Source organism: Pongo abelii, chromosome 13, assembly GCF_028885655.2.
Source record: "Pongo abelii isolate AG06213 chromosome 13, NHGRI_mPonAbe1-v2.0_pri, whole genome shotgun sequence".
NCBI classification, from domain to species: domain Eukaryota; kingdom Metazoa; phylum Chordata; class Mammalia; order Primates; family Hominidae; genus Pongo; species Pongo abelii.
This window is the reverse complement of record NC_071998.2, coordinates 12,238,035-12,260,882: the sequence shown is the minus strand read 5'-3', so window position 1 is coordinate 12,260,882 and position 22,848 is coordinate 12,238,035.

Here is a 22,848-nt window from a genome sequence, read left to right as displayed (position 1 = left end):
GAAAAAGAGGGAATCCTCCCTCACTCATTTTATGAATCCTGCATCATCCTGATACCAAAGCTGGGCAGAGACACAACCAAAAAAGAGAATTTTACACCAATATCCATAATGAACATTGATGCAAAAATCCTCAATATAATACTGGCAAAGCAAATAAAGCAGCACATCAAAAAGCTTATCCACCATGATCAAGTGGGCTTCATCCCTGGAATGCAAGCCTGGTTCAATATACACAAATCAATAAATATAATCCAGCATATAAACACAATGAAAGACAAAAACCACATGATTATCTCAATAGGCACAGAAGAGTCCTTTGAAAAAATTCAACAACCCTCCATGCTAAAAACTCTCAATAAATTAGGTATCGATGGGACGTATCTCAAAATAATAAGATCTATCTATGACAAACCCACAGCCAATATCATACTGAATGGGCAAAAACTGGAAGCATTCCCTTTGAAAACTGACACAAGACAGGGATGCCCTCTCTCACCACTCCTATTCAACATAGAGTTGGAAGTTCTGGCCAGGGCAATTAGGCAGGTGAAGGAAATAAAGGGTATTCAATTAGGAAAAGAGGAAGTCAAATTGTCCCTGTTTGCAAATGACACGATTGTATATCTAGAAAACCCCATTGTCTCAGCCCAAAATCTCCTTAAGCTGATAAGCAACTTCAGCAAAGTCTCAGGATACAAAGTCAATGTTCAAAAAGTCACAAGCATTCTTATACACAAATAACAGACTAACAGAGCCAAATCATGAGTGAATTCCCATTCACAATTGCTTCAAAGAGAATAAAATATCTAGGAATCCAACTTACAAGGGACATAAAAGACCTCTTCAAGGAGAACTAGAAACCACTCCTCATTGAATTAAAAGAGGATAGAAACAAATGGAAGAACATTCCAAGCTCATGGGTAGGAAGAAACAATATCGTGAAAATGGCCATTCTGCCCAAGGTAATTTATAGATTCAATGCCATCCCCATCAAGCTACCAGAGACTTTCTTCACAGAACTGGAAAAAACTACTTTAAAGTTCATTTGGAACCAAAAAAGAGCCCTCATTGCCAAGTCAATCCTAAGCCAAAAGAGCAACCCTGGAGGCATCATGCTACCTGACTTCAAACTATACTACAAGGCTACAGTTACCAAAACAGCATGGTAGTGGTATCAAAACAGAGTCATAGATCAGTGGAACAGAACAGAGCCCTCAGAAATAATGCCGCATATATACAGCTATCTGATCTTTGACAAACCTGAGAAAAACAAGCAATGGGGAAAGGATTCCCTATTTAATAAATGGTTCTGGGAAAACTGGCTAGCCATATGTAGAAAGCTGAAACTGGATCCCTTCCTTACACCTTATACAAGAAATAATTCAATATGGATTAAAGACTTAAACATTAGACATAAAACCATGAAAACCTAGGCATTACCATTCAGGACACAGGCATGGGCAAGGACTTCATGTCTAAAACACCAAAAGCAATGGCAACAAAAGGCAAAATTGACAAATGGGACCTAATTAAACTAAAGAGCTTCTGTACAGCAAAATAAACTACCATCAGAGTGAGCAGGCAACCTACAAAATGGGAGAAAATTTTCTCAACCTACTCATCTGACAAAGGGCTAATATCCAGAATCTACAATGAACTCAAACAGATTTACAAGAAAAAAACAAACAACCCCATCAAAAACTGGGTGAAGGACATGAACAGACACTTCTGAAAAGAAGATATTTATGCAGCCAAAACACACATGAAAAAATGCTCACCATCACTGGCCATCAGAGAAATGCAAATCAAAACCACAATGAGATACCATCTCACACCAGTTAAAATGGCGAGCATTAAAAAGTCAGGAAACAACAGGTGCTGGAGAGGATGTGGAGAAATAGGAACACTTTTACACTGTTGGTGGGATTGTAAACTAGTTCAACCATTGTGGAAGTCGGTGTGGTGATTCCTGAAGGATCTAGAACTAGAAATACCTTTTGACCCAGCCATCCCATTACTGGGTATAAACCCAAAGGACTATAAATCATGCTGCTATAAAGACACATGCACAAATATGTTTATTGTGGCATTATTCACAATAGTAAAGACTTGGAACTAACCCAAATGTCCAACATTGGATTAAGAAAACGTGGCACAAATACACCATGGAATACTATGCAGCCATAAAAAATGATGAGTTCATGTCCTTTTTAGGGACATGGATGAAATTGGAAATCATCATTCTCAGTAAACTATCCCAAGGACAAAAAACCAAACACTGCATGTTCTCTCTCATAGGTGCGAATTGAACAATGTGAACACACGGACACAGGAAGGTGAACATCACACTCTGGGGAATGTCGTCGGGTGGGCGGAGGGTGGAGGGATAACTTTAGAAGATATATCTAATCCTAAATGTCGAGTGCTAAATGGGTGCAGCACACCAGCATGACACATGTATACATATGTAACTAACCTGCACATTTTGCACATGTACCCTAAAACTTAAAGTAAAATAATAATAAAATAATTCTAGAGAGTTAAGATAACCTCATTTTTTAAAATACTGAAAATGTAAAGGGTCCATATAAAAAGTTGTGTTAAGTACATACTTCTTATTTTAATAATTCACTTGCTTTGCTCTTAAAATCTCTATGAGAGAAGTCCATATTTTACTCATGTCTTTTGGAAAGAGATTCAAAAGCAAAAGTAGCTGTGCTGTGAAATTTCAGAAAATTTGTGGGATTTTTACAAGCTAAATTATTCAGTATTTTGTATTGTTATTACAGTCATATATTGCCCGGAATATATATACAGCAACCCAGCAACAGTGATTGCAACAAAATTAAGGTAAATAGGTCTACAATCATTTGATTTCCTTATTAGATAAATGAAGTTTTCATAGAGGAAATGCAAATTCAGATCAGGTTACATAAGTTTAACTATTATTTAAACCATATATAAAATTAAATCTAACCCTCACAGCTGCAAATCTGTAAGGAAACACTGTCAGGAATCTGCAGGACTTGGCTCGTATTTACATTCAACCCACATTTAGAAATTTCATAAATGATGAGATGCAGGCCAAGGGAATTCCTCAAAGGGCTCCACCCAAAAGGAAAGGAAAGAGAGTTAAACAGAGAATTACCATTTACGTATTTGTGGGTAATCAGCTTATTCCTCAGCCTCTAGACAGTGAGGAGGATGAAAAAATTGGAGAAGATAGCAAAGAAGAGGAAGAAAAACATCACAGTGAAGCGATGAAGCCAGAGGAGTAACCTCAAAATTTACTGAGAGAAAAAATCATGAAACTGCCCCTCCCTGAATCTTTAAAAGCTTACTTGACATATTTTAGAGACAAATAACTTAGATCAAGAAGAAAGAATGCCTACTGATAATTCCTTTAGTCCTGAAAATGTAGCATTTGTGAGGAGTTAAAAGAATTATTTCTTTCATCAGAGCAAATTATAGTGGAAAAAATATCACTTGTTACTCTCAGTAACTTAAATTATGTATTGAGTGAATAAAAGAATCCCTTTTAAAAAATCTATTTTTCTTTAAATCTTGGAAAACTGTTGTTTTAGCTCAAAGTGATTTCAAAGTGGAATGCAACAGTAGTCAAGACTTGTGTACCATAAATTCTTTTCTGATTCCTTACGAATCTCGTTCATTTTCATGTAGAAAACGAGAGCGAAACTACAGAGAAAAGAAACGCCCGGTGCATTACGGCCTGACGATTGTTTCCTGTTTCCTAAGACATAGGGAGTCTCCACTATGACCTGTTTCCAAAGAGGAAACTGGAAAGGAGAGCGAAAACCCGATGCTGCTTTTCCACTATTCTCTGGAGGTTTCTGTGTCCCCACAGAGCTCGGGAAACAGTCAAAATGGTCACGCTTTCGGGGGCTGGAGACACATGAGCAACAGGCCCCCTTGCAGAAAACAAAGGAACGGGCAACCCGAAACCGTGCTTCAGTCGGCCTGAGTGTGACTCCTGTGTGGGCGGGACTATCCACCTCGCGCTCCGTTGCAGACTCAACGTGGGGCTGTCTCATCTGTGAACCATGTGGATGAAAAATGGACTATCACCCGAGTCTCGGCTCATTGCTCTCTGGTAATCCGCTTATTCCTTTGGAGACGAAATTCGTATGAATCGCTCCCAGATGAAGTAACCCAGGCTGGCGATCCAGAGGGCCGGTGAGAGCCTCGCAGGCTGACGCGGCTGTGGGCCGAGCACTCAGCCTGCCCTGGGCACCCAACATTTTCCCGGAGTGCAACATCCTGCTGGTCCTGGAGGAAGAAGACCGCTTTTCTCTCTGCCTTCCTCTCTTTGTTTCTTGCTCCCACCCTCCCTCCCTCTTTCCCTCCGTCCCTCCCTCAGTTCCTCCCTTCCTCCCTCCCTCCCTCCTTCCCTCTCTCCCTCCTATCCCTCCAAACCTTCCAAGGTCCCTGGGTCCTTCCGTTCTTTTCTCCCTCCATCGCTCCCTCCCTCTCTGTCTCCGTTCCTCTCCCCATCTCTGCCTGAGTTCCCTCCCGCGTATAAAGGGCAGCACCCCGGTTTGCGCGGGGTCTCGGGTCTCAATTTAGCTGTCAGGTACTCCACGGTGATGCTGAGGAAGCTGGCTGGGCAAGGGTAGGCGAGTGATGGTGGGGCAGGGAGACAGAGGTGGCGAGACCCGGAAAGAATAGTAGGCTTGGCACCTGCCCAGGCCAGTGTTTCCTGGGATGGGGGTCTCCGCCCGCCCCACTGAAGAACGCGGCGGGGGCGCAAGAGGGAAGGGATGAGAGCTCTGCCTGAGCTGGTTAGAAAACCTAGGCTGCTGCCTGCTAACCCGCGCATGAGCAGTAGACACTCCACCTCCCAGTACCTGGACGGGCCCTGGGATCCCCGGGATGCTCAGGAAAGAATGACAGCCCTCCTCTGAGTGGAGTCTCTCATGGGACCTGGAACTCAGAGATCCTGGACAGGTCAGCTGGAAGGGAAGACACGCCTCTCCATACGGAGTCAGAGGTTCACCGCGAAAGAGAGGCCACTGCCCTGCCCCCAACCCGCCCCAACCCCACGTCCTAAAGCTTCTCCAGCAGAGCCCCGTGTTCTTCCTGGCTGAGGAGTGGTTCCAGCGGAGCGGGCTCTTCCACTTCCTTCAGCTTCCCCAGTGGCGCCGGATCTAGGAAAGGTTGTGCCTTTTGCTGAAACTCTGGGGTTGACAGGAGCTCATCTAACAGGCTGGAGGTGAGTGTAGACGAGCGCCCCAGCTCCTGGAGCGGTTGAGAGGTGCCTGGATGGCTTGCATCTGTGCTTGATGTGGAGGCCTCCGGGGTCGCTACCTTTGGAGGTGGAGGTGCCCCGTCTTTGGTTTCTCACACCGCCCTGGTGACCTGGGGCTCCAGACCCACCGCAGACTCCGGTGGGACGTGGGTGGTGCAAACACACCTTATTCCTGTGACTCAGCTTGAGGGGGCCAAAGCTGTCCCACTGATCACGTGCCCAGCGGGCTGCCGTGCTGCGGATCCTCGTCCTTCTGGCATTTGTTGGGGTGCAGAGGCCACTGAGGTGTCTGAGGGTGGGACAGTCCTACTTCCAGAGGAGCCAGGGCAGTGAACACAAAAATTCCCACGTGCAATGGCAGGTTGAGAGATTCCATCTGCCTGCACAGCCTGGCTGGGCTGGAGCGGGGTGACGGCCCTTGCTCCCTGGCTCACGAAAGCCCCCTGTGGGAGAGCCCCAGGCATGTAGAGCGTGTGTGGTGCAGAAAGCCCTGTTCCCCATGCCGAGATGTGGGTGAAATCGATTGAGGAGGGAGGAGGATGACACCCACTGGGGGTGTTAATTAGTAACCACAGTGGCCTCAAAGAGCTCAAATGGAAGGAAGAATTGCACGTCTCTCACTTTAAGTAAAGAGCTAGAAATGATTAAGCTTACTGAAGATGTAAAATTTTCATCGCTAGAGAGACGTCAACACTTGGCTTCAAAAGTTCAAAGGATGGGCTGACTGTCTTTGAGGACCACTGCAGTTGGTGACTTTAAGTTACAGCCAATGCTCATTGACCACTCTGAAAATCTCAGGGCTCTTAAGAATTATTCAAAATCTATTCTTTCTGTGCTCTAGAAATGGAATATCACTGTCTAAGTGACAACACAACTGTTAACAGTATGGTTTACTGAATATTTTAATCCCACTGTTGAGACCTACTGCTCAGAAAAAAAAAAAAAAACGAGTCCCTTAAAGGGATTGCTGCTTGGCCTGGTGCAGTGGCTCACACCTATAATCCCTGCACTTTGGGAGGCCGAGGTGGTTGGATCGCCTGAGGTCAGAAGTTGGAGACCAGCTTGGCAAAAATTATGAAACCCCATATCTAATAAAAATACAAAAAATTTAGCCGGGCATGGTGGTGGTACTTGTAATTTCAGCTACTTGGGACGCTGACACAGAAGAATGGCTTGGACCCTGGAGGTGGAAGTTGCAGTGAGCAAAGACCATGCCACTGCCCTCCATCCTGGGCAACAAGAGGGAAACTATATAAAGGAGAAAAAAAATAAAAAGGAAAGAAAAGAAAAAAGGAAAAAAGATTGCTGCTTATTAATAAGTCTCCTAGCTACCCAGAAGCTTAGATGGAGATGTACTTGGAAATTAATGTTATGTTCATGGCTGCTAATACAATATCTATCCTTCAGCCTGTGGATCAAAGAGTGGTTTTGACTTTCAAGTATTTTTATTAAATAATAAATGCATTTTGTAAAGGTATAGCTGTCATAGATAGTAATTTCTTTGATGATTCTGGATAAACTGAATTGAAAACCTTTTGGAAAGGTTTCACCATTAATCCCTTCATGATATTTCAAACTCCTCCCGTGAATCACAAATGTCCTTAATAGCAAATGCCATTAAGAACATTTGTGTTTGATGGGAGGAGGTTGAAATATCAACATTAACAGGAGTTTGGAAGAAGTTGATTCCAGCCCTCATGGATGACTTTCAGGGCTCAGGATGTCAGTGGAGGAAGTCCCTACAGATGTGGTAGAAATGGCACGACAATCAGAATTGGAATTAGGGCCTTAAGATGAGATTAAATTGCTGTAAACTCATGATGAAACTTGAACGTGTGGGGAGTTGCTTCTTATGGATGAGCAAAGAAAATATTTTCTTGAGATGGAATCTACTCCAGGTGGAGATGCTATGAACATTGTTGAAATAACAACAAAGGATTTAGAATATTCCATAAACCTAGTGGATAAAGCAGCAGCAGGATTTGAGAGGGTTTACTCCAATTTTGAAGGAAGTTCTACTGTGGACAAAATGTTATCAAACAGCATGTCATGCTACAGGGAAAACTTTTGTGAAAGGAACAAACTTCATTGTTTTAAGAAATTGACACAGGTACCCAAACGTCAGCAGCCCCCATACTGATCAGTCAGCAGCCATCAACATAGAGGCAAGACCCTCATTGTAGAGAAAAGAAAGAGAGATCAGACTGTTACTGTGTCTATATAGAAAGAAAAGACATAAGAGACTCCATTTTGAAAAAGACTTGTACTTTAAACAATTGCTTTGGTGAGATGTTGTTAATTTGTAGCTTTGCCCCAGCTGCTTTGCCCCAGCCACTTTGCCCCAGCCACTCAGACCCAACCTGGTGCTCACAAAAACATGTGTTGTATGAAATCAAGGTTTAAGGGATCTAGGGCTGTGCAGGACGTGCCTTGTTAACAAAATGTTAACAAGCAGTATACTTGGTAAAAGTCATCGCCATTCTCTAATCTTAATAAACGAGGGGCAAAATGCACTGCAGAAAGCCGCAGGGACCTCTGCCCTTGAAAGCGGGATATTGTCCAAGGTTTCTCCCCATGTGAAAGTCTGAAATATGGCCTCATGGGATGAGAAAGACGTGACTGTCCCCCAGCCCGACACCCATTAAGGGTCTGTGCTGAGGTGGATTAGTAAAAGAGGAAAGCCTCTTGCTGTTGAGATAGAGGAAGGCCAATGTCTCCTGCCTTCCCCTGGGAACTGAATGTCTCAGTATGAAACCCGATTGTACATTTGTTCAATTGTGAGATAGGAGAAAATCCGCCCAATGATGGGAGGGCAGACATGTTTGCAGTAATGCTGCTTTGTTATTCTTTACTCCACTGAGACGTTTGGGTGGAGAAAAACAGAAATCTGGCTTACGTGCACGTCCAGTCATAGTACCTTCCCTTCAACTTAATTGACATAGATTATTTTGCTCACCCGTTTTTTGCTGACCTTCTCCTTATTATCACCCTGCTCTCTTACTACATTCCTTTTTGCTGAAATAATGAAAATAATAAGCAATAAAAACTTCTCCTTATTATCACCCTGCTCTCCTACTACATTCCTTTTTGCTCAAATAATGAAAATAATAAGCAATAAAAACTGAGGGAACTCAGAGGCCGGTGCCTGTGCAGGTCCTTGGTATGCTGAGTGCCGGTCCCCTGGGCCTACTATTGCTTCTCTATACTTTGTCTCTGTGTATTACTTATTTTCTCAGTCTCTCGTCCCACTTGACTAGAAATACCCACAAGTGTGGAGGAGCAGGCCACCGCTTCACTCACCAGCAAAAAGATTATGACTTGGTAAAGTTCAGATATTCATTAGTATTTTTCAGCAATGAGGTATTTTAAGTTAAGGTATGTACATGGATTTTTAGACATAATGTGATTACTAATTAATTAATTAATAATTATTAAATACTCATTAGACTACAACACAGTTTAAGCATAACTTTTATAAGTACTGGGAAACAAAATGTTTATGTGACTAATTTGATTGTAACATTTGCCTTATTGTGGTTGTCTGGAACCAAACCTACACTATCTCTGAGAATTCTTGAAAGTTTTTGGTTGTTCTTTGTTTTGAGAAGGGGTTTCGCTCTGTCACCCAGGCCAGAGTGCAGTGGCATGATCATAGCTCACTGCAGCCTCAAACTGCTGGGTGAAGTGATTGTTCTACCACAGCCTCCTGAGTAGCTGGGATTACAGGCATGCAGCACTATGCTTGGATTTTTTTTTTTTTTTTTTTTTTTGAGACGGTGTCTCGCTCTTTAGCCCAGGCCAGAGTGTAGTGGCTCTATCTCGGCTCACTGCAAGCTGCGCTTCCCGGGTTCATACCATCCTCCTGCCTCAGCCTCCCGAGTAGCTGGGACTACAGGCGCCCACACCAGGCTCAGCTAATTTTCTGTATTTTTAGTAGAGATAGGGTTTCACCGTGTTAGCCAGGATGGTCTCGATCTCCTGACCTCGTGATCCACCCGCCTCAGCCTCCCAAAGTGCTGGGATGACAGGAATGAGCCACCACGCCCGGCCTGTCTTTTCTTTCTAGTGGCACAAGCCCCATGGAGTGTGGTGCGTCTGATCTACGATGCTTTTGAACAGTGTAGAAAGTGTTGTTGTCTGTATTTAATTTTTTCCTACATGTATGGCCGCGATGGATCACAAGATCAATAAGCCCTTCTCCTTATTCTACTTCCCTTTCTAGCAATGGAGAACTTTGCTTGGATTTTTCCTGCCTACAGGCAGGAATGAGTCTGCTGTTTTCTTTTTTAAACCCGAGGGGACTGAGCCTGAGGGCCTGGAGCGCGGCCATCCTCCCCCAACCCCCAACTGGTGATTGTGGTGGTGGTGGTAGTGGTTTTGTGTTCCAGCTTCTGTTCTGTTGTTGTTGTTGTTGCTGCTGCTGCTGCTGGTGCTGTCGTCGCTGTTTTGGTATTTTACAGACTTAGGGGGTGTACCTGCTTGTTTGTTAGATCAGCATACTACTGACTCCGGATGTAGAAGTGGACCTCCAGTGTATCCGATACCCACGTGGCGAACGTTGTCTCTGACGGGCGATTTATTCATCCCTCTTCCCCCTGTTGTCCTCCTCCTCCCTTTTGGAGTGTCTGTTATTTCCATCTTGATGACCGTGTGCATACCCACTGTTTACCTCCCACTTTTAAGCAGAAGGCAGTTCATTGGGTACATACTTGCTTCCAGCTCTATCCATGTTGTGGGAAAAGACGTGAAATCACTCTTTTTTGTGCCTACACCATTAGAGAATTTTAAATTTCTTGGTGATTGTTTTTCTTTTTTCTTTTCTTTTCTTTCCTCCTCCTCCCCCTTTTTTTTCATTTTTTCAGCTGGGCTCTCCTACTTATGTTGCTCAGTTGATCAGGTTGGTCTCCTGGCCTTGACACTTCTCCCGTCACATCCACCGCCTGGTTGTTGAAATGAGTATCTCTTGTAAAATGGAAAAGACAAAAAAAATAAAGAGAAAGACAAAAAGTATGGTGTGAACGTTTCTCTTGCCGCCTCCCAGGGTGTACCTTGGACCCGATAGGAGGGAGGGAGCTTGCCTGGGTGGGTTTTCTGTGCTAAATCCTCCCAGGGGCCTACTTCCCTCTCCCCCTTGTCCCTGCTTCTCCCCCAGCCAAGGCTCCCACTGCCACTGTGGGATTTTCCATGGGAGAGGTATGGGAGAGGACTGATGCACCTTCCAGATCTATATCCTGCCAGAGGTCTCTGGCTCAGCATCCCCCACCGGCTGCCTGCCACCTTCCAGCGAGCTCTGAGGCTGATGCCCCGCCCCCCTTCATGTCCCACCACCCTCCCCCGGCTGGCCGTTGCCTGATGACCCCAAGGGAACTGCGATGACGCTTTCTTTTTTCTTTTTCTTAAATTTTATTATTATTATATTTTAAGTTTTAGGGTACATGTGCACAACGTACAGGTTTGTTACATATGTATACGTGTGCCATGTTGTTGTGCTGCACCCATTAACTCGTCATTTAGAATTAGGTATATCTCCTAATGCTATCCTTCCCCCCTTCCCCCACCTCACAACAGTCCCCGGTGTGTGATGTTCCCCTTCCTGTGTCCATGTGTTCTCGTTGTTCAATTCCCACCTATGAGTGAGAACATGTGGTGTTTGGTTTTTTGTCCTTGCGATAGTTTGCTGAGAGTGATGGTTTCCAGTTTCATCCATATCGCTGCAAAGGACATTAACTCATCATTTTTTATGGCTGCATAGTATTCCATGGTGTCGAATCCTCCAGTGAAGACTTCCACCAGATACGCCGGGTGGGCCGGATGGGATGAGACTGGACCACCCCGGACCATGCTGTTCTTGGGGGTATGTTGACATACAGGGTGGACTGGCAGCCCCAGCATTGAAAAGGGTGTCCAGGTATGGAAATGTCACATAGGATGTCCTCCGTCCCATCAGCCTGCCTTCAGCTTTCTCAGGCATGAAGACAACTTCCTATCAGGACCTCTTTTCTTTCCTTTCTCCACCACACACATGAGATGCATGAGACAGAGAAACAGCTCAATAGATACTGCTGACCTTCATTTGTGGAATCTTCAGTCATCTACACACAGACAGGTGAATAGACAGGTACCCAAATCAAACACCATTTCCGTGTCCTCATGGTGGGATTGGTCTCTCTCTCTCACACACACACACAATTTCCACATCTAGTTCACAAACCACACTAATTTACCCTTTTCACAGTACGCAGTCTGAGTAAAACCCACCCCACCCTCCACCCGGTGGTTGACAAAACTCCTTCTCTACAATTTATAAAAAAGATCATCTGGGCTGGGCACAGTGGCTCACGCCTGTCATTCCAGCACTTTGAGAGGCCAAGGTGGGTTGATCACTTGAGGCCAGGAATTCAAGACCAGGCTGGCCAACATAGCGAAACCCCATCTCTATGAAAAATAGAACAATTACCAGTTCTGGTGGCATAGGCTTGTAATCACAACTACTCAGGAGACTGAGGCAGGCGAGTTGCTTGAATTAGGGAGGCCAAGTTTGCAGTGAGCTGAGAATGTGCCATGGCAATTATTGAGACACAGCAAGACTCTGTCTCAATAATAATTATAATATTATTATAAGATTAGTTTTGCGTGGTAATACCTGCCTGTAGTTGCAGCTACTCGGGAGGCTGAGATAAGGAGAAGAACACTTGAGGCCCCACAGGTCGAGGCTTCAGTCAGCTGTATCCTGGGAAGTCACCAGTCAAGGAGATATGCCCCTCCCCGTTTTCTTTTCTTTTCTTTTTCTTCTCTTTTCTTCTCCTCCCTCCCTCCCTCCCTCCTTTTCTTTCTTTCTTTCTTTCTTTCTTTCTTTCTTTCTTTCTTTCTTTCTTTCTTTCTTTCTTTCTTTCTTTCTTTCTTTCTTTCTTTCTCTTTCTTCCTTCCTTCCTTCCTTTGCTGCCTGACTGCCTTCCTGCCTTTCTTCTTTCCTCCCTTCCTCCCTTCCTTCTTTCCTCCTGCCTCAGCCTCCCAAAGTGCCGGGATTACTGGCGTGAGGCACCATGCCTGCTTGGCCTAAAGAGACACCCTTTGAAAGTAAGACACAGACAGCACCTTCCAGTGATCTGATTGATTGATTGACTGATTTAGAGGCAGCATCTCACTCTATCACCCTGGCAGTGGTGCCATCATAACTCACTCACTGCAGCGTGGACCCTCCTGGACTCAAGTGATCCTTCCACCTCAGCCTCCAGAGTAGAGTACCTGGGACCACAGGCACACGCCACTGTGCCCAGATAATTTTTATTTATTTATTTATTTTTTTCCTGAGACAGAGTTTCTCTCTGGTTTCCCAGACTGGAGTGCAATGGCGTGATCTTGGCCCACCACAACCTCTGCCTCCTGGGTTCAAGCGATTCCCCTGCGTCAGCCTCCCCAGCAGCTGGGACTGCAGGCATGCGCCACCACGTCTTGCTGATTTGGTATTTTTAGTGCAGACGGGGCTTCTCCATGTTGGTCAGGCTGGTCTTGAACTCCCGACCTCAGGTGATCCACCCTCCCCGGCCTCCCGAAGTGCTGGGATGGCAGGCATGAGCCACCGAACCTGGCCTTCATTTTTCAATGTTTTTCCACAGATAGGGTCTCATCATTTTGTTGCAACCTTCCTGACCCAGTGCCTCAAAGTGCTGGCATGACAGGCGTGAGCCACTGCGCCAGGACTCTGGGGAATGATTCACGACCACAAGCACAGTACTGATTCTTTCTTTCTTTTTTCTTTCTTTCTTTCTTCCTTTCTTTCTTTCTTTCTTTCTTTCTTTCTTTCTTTCTTTCTTTCTTTCTTTCTTTCTTTCTTTCTTGTTTCTTTCTTTCTTTCTTCTTTCTTTCTTTCTTTCTCTTTCTTCTCTCTTTCTTTCATTTTTTTTTATTATTGATTGATTGATTGATTTTGAGACGGAGTCTCACTCTGGGCGAGGTGAGGCGAGGCGAGATGCAATGCTTTGGAAGCCGCAGCACCACCTTCTGAAGCCCCATTCAAATGCACAATGCCCTATTCCCTTCCTGGACTTGGAGCTGATGCCTTCCATTGCCTTGGGTTTCTCTCCATTCAGAAGCTTTTACAGGCACAACCCCACCCAGAGGCTGGCTACGGCTGAGGATTACGGGATGTGGTGGGGCTGGATACTCTTTCCCCCATTGTTGCAAGCTCAGCCAAGTTATCCCCCGACCCCCATCGCTTGCTCACCCTTTGAGATCCCCTCCCTCCACCACCTTGGAGGCTGACCTCTTACTTTAATTTCTGTCTTTCTTCCTTTCCTGCTTTTGAGGAGTGTGTGCAGGAATGAGGGTGTGTAGGGGGAGTGGGCGTGGGGTGGGGACAGAGGTGAACGTCCTAAGGGTCGATTTAGTGTCATGCCTCTTTCACCGCCACCACTGAAGATGAAAGCAACAATCAGTTAAATACCGCGTGTTCTCATCCATAAGTGGGAACTTATAGATGAGAGTTCTGCGTGGGCAGAACGAGGGACACGAGAGACGAGGGAGCCTACTTGAGGGAGGAGGGGTGGAAGGAGAGACAGCTTCAGGAGAAACCAAAACAAAACGAAACATGAAAACTGTCGAGTACTGCGCTTAGTGTCTGGGTGATGAAATCATCTGCACACTGAACCTCCCATGAGAAGTTTACCTATGTAACAATCTTGCACATGTATGTTTGAACAAGAAATGAAAGTTAGAGGAGAAAGAGAGAGAGAGGGAGAGAAGGAAAGAGAGAGAGAGAGAAGTTAAATGAAACACCACCTCCTTGACCTGAGTCAGGGGGTTTCCGGCCTTTTGCGGGAACATTCAGCGACAATGTAGTATTTGGGCCTGTTCTTTCTTTTTTTCTTCGTTTCTTTTTTTTGGACTGAGTCTCTCGCTCTGTCACCCAGGCTGCGGTGCAGTGGCGCTCTCTTGGCTCACTGAAACCTCTGCTTTCCGGCTTCCAGTGATTCTTCTTCGGTAGCTGGGATTACAGACACGCACCACGACAGACGGCTTATTTTCCTATTTTTAGTGGAGATGGGGTTTCTCCATGTTGGCCGCGTTGGTATTGAACTCCTGACCTGAAGTGATTTGCCCTCCTGGGCCTCCCAAAGTGCTAGGACGACAGGCCTGAGCTGCAGGGATTTCAGCCTTTAAAAGCGCCGGCCCTGCCACCTTTCGCTGCGGCCCTTACACTCAGAATGACGTGCCCTCTCTGCCATAGGTTGACTCTTTGAGTCCCCTATGCCATTGCACTCCAGCCTGGGCAGCAAGAGCGAAACTCCATCCCCCCACCTTCCCGTGCAATAAATAAATAAATAAATAAAATATCTACACATGACCTATAAGTGCGTTTTCCCATGAGTGATTTCTAATAATTGGCACTGTACACTGAAAGCAGTGGCTCACGTCTGTCATCCCAGCACTTTGGGAGGCCGAGGTGGGTGGGTCACGAGGTCAGGAGTTCAAGACCAGCCTAGCCAACATGGTGAAACCCCGTCTCTACTGAAAATACGAAACTAAGTCGGGCGTGCTGGGGCAGGCACCTGTAATCCCAGCTACTCGGGAGGTTGAGGCAGGAGACTCACATGAACCTTGCAGGCGGAGGTTGCAGTGACCCAGGATGGCGCCATTGCACTACAGCCTGGACGACAGAGTGAGATTCAGTCTCTAAATAAATAAATAGAAAGAAAGAAAAGAAAAGAAAGAAAAAAAAAGAGAAGAGAAGAAAAGAAAAGAAGAAAAGAAAAGAAAACCAGAAAAGAAAGAGAAAATGAAAGAAAAGGCACTATATTGCTACTCGACTAGGAACTTCTCTCTTTCTGTGTTTCTCTCTGTCTCTCTCGGTCTGTCTTTGTCTTTCTCTGTCTCTTTCTCTGTCTGTCTCTTTCTCTCTATCTCTGTCTCTCTCTCTCTTCCTGTCTCACTGTGTCTGTCTTCTGTTTAACTCTCTTTCTCTGCCTGTCTCTCTCTGTCTCCCTCCCTGTCTCTCTCTGTCTCCCTCCCTGTCTGTTTCTCTCTCTCTCTGTCTCTCTTTCTGTGTATTTCTCTCTCTGTCTGTCTCTGTTTCTCTCTGTCTCTCTCTGTCTGTCTCTGTTTTTCTCTGTCTGTCTCTTTCTTTTTCTGAGTCTCTCTGTCTGTTTCTCTCACTCTCTCTCTCTCTCTCTGTGCCTAACTTGTCTTACTGTCTTTCTCTACCCGTCTGTCTCTCTCTCTGTCTGTCCCTCTTCCTCCCTTTCTGTCTCTCTCCCTCTCTCTCACTCTCTGCCTGTCTGTCTCTCTTTCTGTCTGTTTCTGTCTCTCTGTCTCATCTCTGTCAGTCTCTCTTTCTGTCTGTCTCTGTCTGTCTCTCTCTGCCTGTCTCACTGTGTCTGTCTTCTGTCTTGCTCTCTTTCTCTGCCTGTCTGTCTCTCTGCCTGCCTTTCTGTTCTCTCTCGCTCTTTCTCTCTTTCTGTCTGTTTCTCTCTGTCTGTCTCTGTCTGTCTCTTTCTCTGTCTGTCTGTCTCTCTGTCTTTTTTTTTCACGTGGAGTCTCACTGTGTCGCCAAGGCTAGAGTGCAGTGGCACCATCTTGGCTCACTGCAAACTCCACCTCCCAGGTTCACGCCATTCTCCTGCCTCCCGAGTAACTGGGACTGTAGGCGCCCGCCACCAAGCCCGACTAATTTTTTGTATTTTTAGTAAAGACGTGATTTCACCAAGTTAGCCAGTATGGTCTCGATCTCCTGACCTCGTGATCCACCCGCCTCGGCCTCCCAAAGTGCTGGGATGACAGGAATGAGCCACCGTGCCCAGCCTGTCTCTCTCTTTCTTTCTTTCCTCTCTCTCTCTCTCTGTGTGCGTAAATTCTGTCTTACTCTCTTCTCTGCCTGTCGGTCTCTCTCTCTCTGTCTGTCTCTCTCCCTCCCTGTCTTTTTCTCTCTCTCTGTCTCTCTCACTCTCGCTCTCTCTGTCTCTCTCTCACTTGCTGTTTCTCTCTGTCCGTCTCTGTCTGTCTCTTTCTCTGTCTGTCTCTCTCTTTCTTTCTCTCTGTCTCTGTCTCTCTCTCCCTCTGCCTGTCTCTCTCACTGTGTCTCTCTTCTGTCTTACTCTCTTTCTCTGCCTGCCTGTATCTCTCTCCCCCCTCTTTCTGTTTCTCTCTATGTATCTCTCACTCTCTCCATCTCTCTATGTCTGTTTCTCTCTGTCTCTGTCTTTCTCGGTCTGTCTCTGTCTCTCTCCCCCCTGTCTGTCTGTTTCTGTCTCTGTCTCTATCTCTGTCTCTCTCTTTCTGTTTCTCTCTGTCCGTCTCTGTCTTTCTCTGTCTGTCTCTTTCTCTGTCTGTCTCTCTCTTTCTCTCTGTCTCTTTCTCTCTCTCATTGCCTGTCTCTTTCACTGTGTCTGTCTTCTGTCTTACTCTCTTTCTCTGCCTGTCTGTCTGTCTCTCTCTCCCTCCCTTTCTCTCTCTCTCTGTCTCTCTCTTTCTGTTTCTCTCTGCCTGTCTCTGTGTGTCTGTCTGTTTCTCTCTTTCTCTGTCTCTCTCTCTGTTTCCTCTCCATCTGTCTCTGTCTGTCTGTCTGTCTCTCTCTCTGTCTCTCTCCCTCCCTGTCTGTCTGTTTCTCTCTGTCTCTGTCTCTCTCTCTGTCTGTCTGTTTCTCTCTGTCTCTCTCTGTCCATCTCTGTCTTTCTAGTCTGTCTCTTTCTCTGTCAGTCTGTCAGACCTCCCATGACGGAGAGGGCCCTGCCCCTTCCACGAAAGTCAGAAGGGCCTGCTTAGAGAGGCCGATAGGAATCCAGACAGACAGGCCTTGCTACGCTTCACCACTTGGTGTATGATTTTGGGAGGTCGAGGCCGGGTCCCCACTTGGATGGAAGGGGCATTTTCAGACTTTTCTCTCTGTCACGTGTGGCGTCCCTACTTCTCGTATTTCCCTGATAAGCTCTTCGACTCAAAAATACATGGATAAGGCCGGACGTGGTGGCTCACGTCTGTCATCCCAGAACTTCCGGAGGCCGAGGCAGGTGATCACATGAGGTTGGGAGTTCGAGACCAGCCTTGCCACCAAGGTAAAACCTTGTCTCTACTAGAAATACTAAACTGAGTCGGGCACAGTGGGGTATGATCCAGTAATGCCAGCTACTCGGGAGGCTGAGGTGGGAGAATCACTTGAACCTGGGAGGCAGAGACTGCAGTGAGCCGAGATTGTGCCACTGCACTACAGCCTGGGCTGTAGAGTGAGTAGGACTCTGTCTCTAAACAAATAAATAAATAAATAAATAAATAAATAAATAAATGCATTCTTTTCCATGCTGACTGACACTTGCAGGCATCGGTTGTCTTCGGGCATCATCTAGTGGCCACTGTTATTGAAAGTCTAGGTGACATGGAGGGAGGTCTTGCTTACTTCACTGAGCCTGGGCAAAGGGTTTCTCTCTCTCCCTTCTGGAGGTCCCTCCCTCTCTCCCTGGTTGCCTAGGGAACCTCCGCCCTGGCGGAGGCCCTATTGTTCTTTGATCAGCGCTTTAGTTTTCTTTGTGTGTTGGTTCTTTCATGCACATAGACTCTTCTACTTGGGTTTTAGGAGGGGTCACTTTAATTTTCAAGTCGCCCCCCGGTTCCCCCCACTACCCATGTCCCTTTACCTTCATTTAGTGAGTCAGTTAGGCGAGTTCCCCCCAAACCCCCCACTTCCTGCCTCCGAACACCCTGCTTGGAAACCTTCCAGAGCCACCCTGGTGTGCCTCCATCTTCTCTCCCCTTCCCCCACCCCTTACCGGCGATTTCATTCTTGCCAGGCTGACATTTGCAATGGTGGGCATCAGGCCTCACTCAGTGGCCACAGTTTTTGAAGATGGGGGTGGCACGGTCCCACTTCCATGGAGGCAGCTCGGGCCGATGGCATAGCCCTTGACCTGCGTGGGCAAGCGGGCGGGTCTGCTCTTGTGGGGTTTTTTCCCCCCACTTCCCTCCTCAGGCCTCCCTCCCTAGGAAAGCTTCACCCTGGCTGGGTCCCCATCACCTTTTATCATGATGTTTTAGTTTCTCCACCCTCCAGCCAGTATAGTTTCACAATGGGAATGGCGTCACAGCTCTAGTCTGGGCGTTCTTTGTATTTGCCCATAATAGAAACGTTTTCTGAAAACTAATACTTTGCTCACTTAAGATTTCCAGGGACGGTGCCTTGGCCCATGTTTGTTGTTTTGTTTTGTTTTGTTCGTGTTTTTCCTTTTTCGTATGTATTTCTTTTCAGGTGAAGTAGAAATCCCCAATTTTCAGGAAGACGTATCTTTTCCCCAAGACATGTTAGCTGCTGTTTTCTCCTGTTGTTAACTAGCGCTTTTGTGAATCTCTCAACGTGTAGTGAGAGCCGGTTGATGTTTACTTCAGAACATCTTATTTTCTTGAAATCCATAAGCGAATGCTGCTGTTGCTCTTGCTGCTGCTGCTGCTGCTCTTGTTGCTGTTGTTGTTTTCAAAGCACACCCCGGCCGCCCTTTACGGAATCAAAAGCGTTATAAAATATGTGTAATTATTTCCTGACCACGCCATTCCTCCTCCTCTCTCTGTCTCTCTGTCTCTCTTTCTCTATCTCTCTCTCTCTGCCTGTCTGTCTATTTTTCTCTCTCTATTTGCCTGTCTCCCTCACTGTGTCTGTCTTCTGTCTTACTCCCTTTTTTTGCCTTTCTGTCTCTCTCTCTCTGCCTGCCTGTCTCTCTCTCTCCCTGTCTGTCTGTTTCTCTCTGTCCATCTCTGTCTTTATCTCTGTCTGTCTCTTTCTTTCTCTCTGTCTCTCTGTCTCTGTGTGTCTCTCTCTCTGCCTGTCTCTCTCATGGTGTCTATCTTCTTTCTTTCTTTCTCTGCCTGCCTCTCTCTCTCTCTCTTTCTCTCTCTCTGTCTCTCTCTGTTCTTCTCGTCTTTCTCTGTCTGTCTCTTTGTCTGTCTGTATCTCTCTTTCTTTCTTTTTCTCGCTGTCTCTGTGTCTCTCTCTCTGTCTCTCTCACTGTGTCTGTCTTCTGTCTTATTCTCTTTCTCTGGCTGTCTGTCAGTGTCTCTCTCTCTCTCTCTCCCTGTCTGTCTGTCTCTCTCTCTCCCTGTCTGTCTGTTTTTTTCTCTCTCTTTGCCTGTCTGTCTCTCTGTCTCTGTCTCTCTGTCTCTCTCTCTCTGTGTCTGTCTTCTTCTTACTGTCTTTCTCTTCCTGTCTGTCTCTCTCTCCTTGTCTGTTTCTCTCTGTCTCTGTCTCTGTCTGTCTCTCTCTCTGTCTGTTTCTGTCTCTCCCTCTGTCTGTCTCTTTCTCTCTCTGTCTCTTTCCCTCTGTCTGTCTCTCTCTTTCTTTCTCTCTGTCTCTCCAACTGTCTCTGTCTCTGTGTGTGTGTGTGTGTCCGCTTTCTGTCTTACTCTCTTTCTCTGCCTGTCTGTCTGCCTGTTGGTGTGTCTCTCTCTCTGTCTATCTCTCTCTCTTTCTGTCTGTGTCTCTCTTTCAGTTTCTCTCTGTCTCTTTCCATCTGTGTCTTTCTCTGTGTCTTTATCTCTCTGTCTCTCTCTGTCTTTCTCTCTTTGTGTATCTTTGTGTCTCTCAGTCTGTCTCTATGTCTCTGTCTCTGTGTCTCTCTCTCTCTCGTGCTCGCTCACTCTCTGGCTCTCTCTATCTCCCGCCCTCTCTTTCTTGACAAAATAAGTACAAGTACATCTAATCTAATCTATTACCACGACCTGAATTCTTAAGTTTAGACATCCCAGATTTGATCTCCCTACAAAATGCTGTACAGAACTGGCGAGTTGATTTCTGGACTTGGATACCTCTTAGATACTACATATTAATAAACATCCAACCCTAAAATCTGGGGTTGCATCTAGCTAAACTGTCTCAAAAAAATCAGACCTCTGTTCACCTAGGATGCTGGGAGGGTTTTCTCAATGTGCATCTGCTCATGTCCTTAATGACCTATGACCAAGCCCTGTCGGTTCTGTCTGAAATATGTATCTGCAAACACTTCTCTCCATTTCCACAACTACCCATGGCCCATTGTGGAACCACTGGCTCTTTGAAAAAAAATCCCAGAAGTGGCTTTGGCTTTTTGGCTGGGAGGTCTAAACCTGCTGATAACTTTCCTGCCCAGGATTCTGTGTGAACAAAAGTGTTTCTGCTGGGAGCTGGGATCCTCGGTACCATGCTTGCTAGCACTGGATGAGTCTCTGGAAGGACTCACAGGACTCCACAAAGCTGACCTGTCCCACCGAGGTCAAATGGATACCTCTGCATTGGCCCAAGGCCTCCAACATACATCACTGTCACCAACCATTACCTTCAGCATCCTTGTGAGCCTGCCCAAGGCCCTGACCCCGGGGAGACTCTTGGGAGCCCGGCCTTCCTCGGCTAAAGTCCAAAGGGATGGTGACTTCCACCCACAAGGTCCCCACTGAACTGCAAAGATGTGGAGCATAGGTCAGAGAGGGGAGCATGAGGGGAGACATCCTGACAGGCAATGTGTTCCCTAGGCTCTGGCCACCCCACTCACGTCCCACATAATTGGCACCCACGGGACACCACCGCTTTATCCCCTCCTCTGTCCACAACCGCCCCAACCCCACCCCACAACCCAGGCACACACACTGGAGGTTAAAAAACCACACGGCCTGAATAGAGCCTGATGGAGTGAGAGCTCATTTCACGAAGCGGGGGGGTGGGTTGGGGTGGGGTGGGGTGGGGGTTGGGGGTGTGTAGAGAGCCTGATTCTCCCTCGTGGGTGGCTACAGGATACAAATGAATATCACTTCTTGGGCGGAGGGGCTTCTTTAGGCCGTCATGTTTGCCATCAACGTTTGTGGGACTGTCTCTCAAACCCTTCCTTGAGGCCACAAAATAGATTCCACCCCACCCATCAACGTTTCCCTGCGTACTGGATGTATCCTGTCAAGAGACCTCAGCCTGATACGTTGAGTTAAACACCTTTATTGGCTTTCTGTGTTTGTTTGCTTCTGAGATGGAGTCTTGCTCTGTCCCCCCATGGCTGGAGTACACTGGCGTGATCTCAGCTCACTGCAACCTCTGTCTCCTGGGTTAAAGTGATTCTCCTGCCTCAGCACAACCACGCCTGGCCCATTTTTTTATTTTTAGTAGACATGGTATTTGACCCTGTTTCATTGGTTTTCACTGGAGATTCTAGATTTGAGTCACACCTCATTGTGTGCCACATAACGACTTCTTTTTTTTTTTAAAGCACAATATATCTGCTTTATTTGAGTGGATTTGTATATCTTTATAATTGTGTTATAGATGAAGAAAAGGTATTAAACCTGGTGCTGAAGATAGTGAAAGTGAAAAGAAAAGAAAGGCTATCTATTTTGTAGATAGAATAAAGTTGCTCAGTATTTAGAGTTACCTAAATACGTCAGCATTTAAACTCCTCCTACTAAAAGCTTGCCAGTCTGAATAATCCTCCTTGAAACACAATTTTCATATGGATAAGATTTTTAAGAATGTGACTCCTGCGGAATAGCTGGACAGACAATACACATTTAAAAAAAAACAGCACAAGGATCCACCAGACTTGGGAAAAAATCAAAAACAACACAAGCCTTATGAAGAACTGAGTTCTTAAAATATTATGGAGAACATAGCTATTGGAAGAGATGGCAATATTGGCAAGTTGATTTTTACATTGGTCAGCAATAGCTAGCACTATTTTTCTGGCAATCTTTCAGGCACTGCAACTACTACAGCAAAATGATATATAATCCATTAAACAACATAATCACAAATCAAAAAATATTTTAGTAATATAATGCTTCAGATTTAGAGGCAAATCAAGTGTTAAAACTCATCTGCTATAATAACTAACCCCAAAGATAACTGTAACTGACAAAAAAGCTTCTGCAGAGTTACTACTTCAGAATTGTACTTTCTCTTGATATTTATTTTATTTTATTTTATTTTATTTTATTTTTATTTTATTTTTTTCTTGAGATGGCGTCTCACTCTGTCGCCCAGGCTGGAGTGCAATGGCATAATCTTGGCTCACTGCAACCTCCACTTCCCAGGTTCAAGCGATTATCCTTCCTCAGCCTCCTGAGTAGCTGGGACTACAGGCGCCTGCCACCATGCCCAGCTAATTTTTATACTTTTAATATAGGCGGGGTTTCAACATATGGTCTCGATCTCTTGACGTTGTGATCTGCCTGCCTTGGCCTCCCAAAGTGCTGGGATGACAGGCATGAGCCACCATGCCTTGCCCTCTCTTGATATTTAAACTTTTAAGTCAGTCCAGAGAAATACAATAAATGTCAACAGTAAGTAGGGTGTTGAGGCAGAAGTAGGACCAAACTTTTTCATATGTTATTCAGTTGATAACAATATGACCTGGGTAGTAATTTCCTATGTGTCTACTTATACACAAATACAAAAAAGTAAAACAGAGATACTGCTAAATAAAGGATACATTAAGTTCTTAATAGTAACTCAATAAACCGGAACATTGTCAATAAGCAGCTAGTGAACTTTTTCAGTGTTTTTTTCTATTATCCAATAAGTGAATTATGCTATTCCTTTCCAATTTCCCAAGCATTTTTTGTCCCAATCACCATTTTTGTGTTCGAAGAAAAAG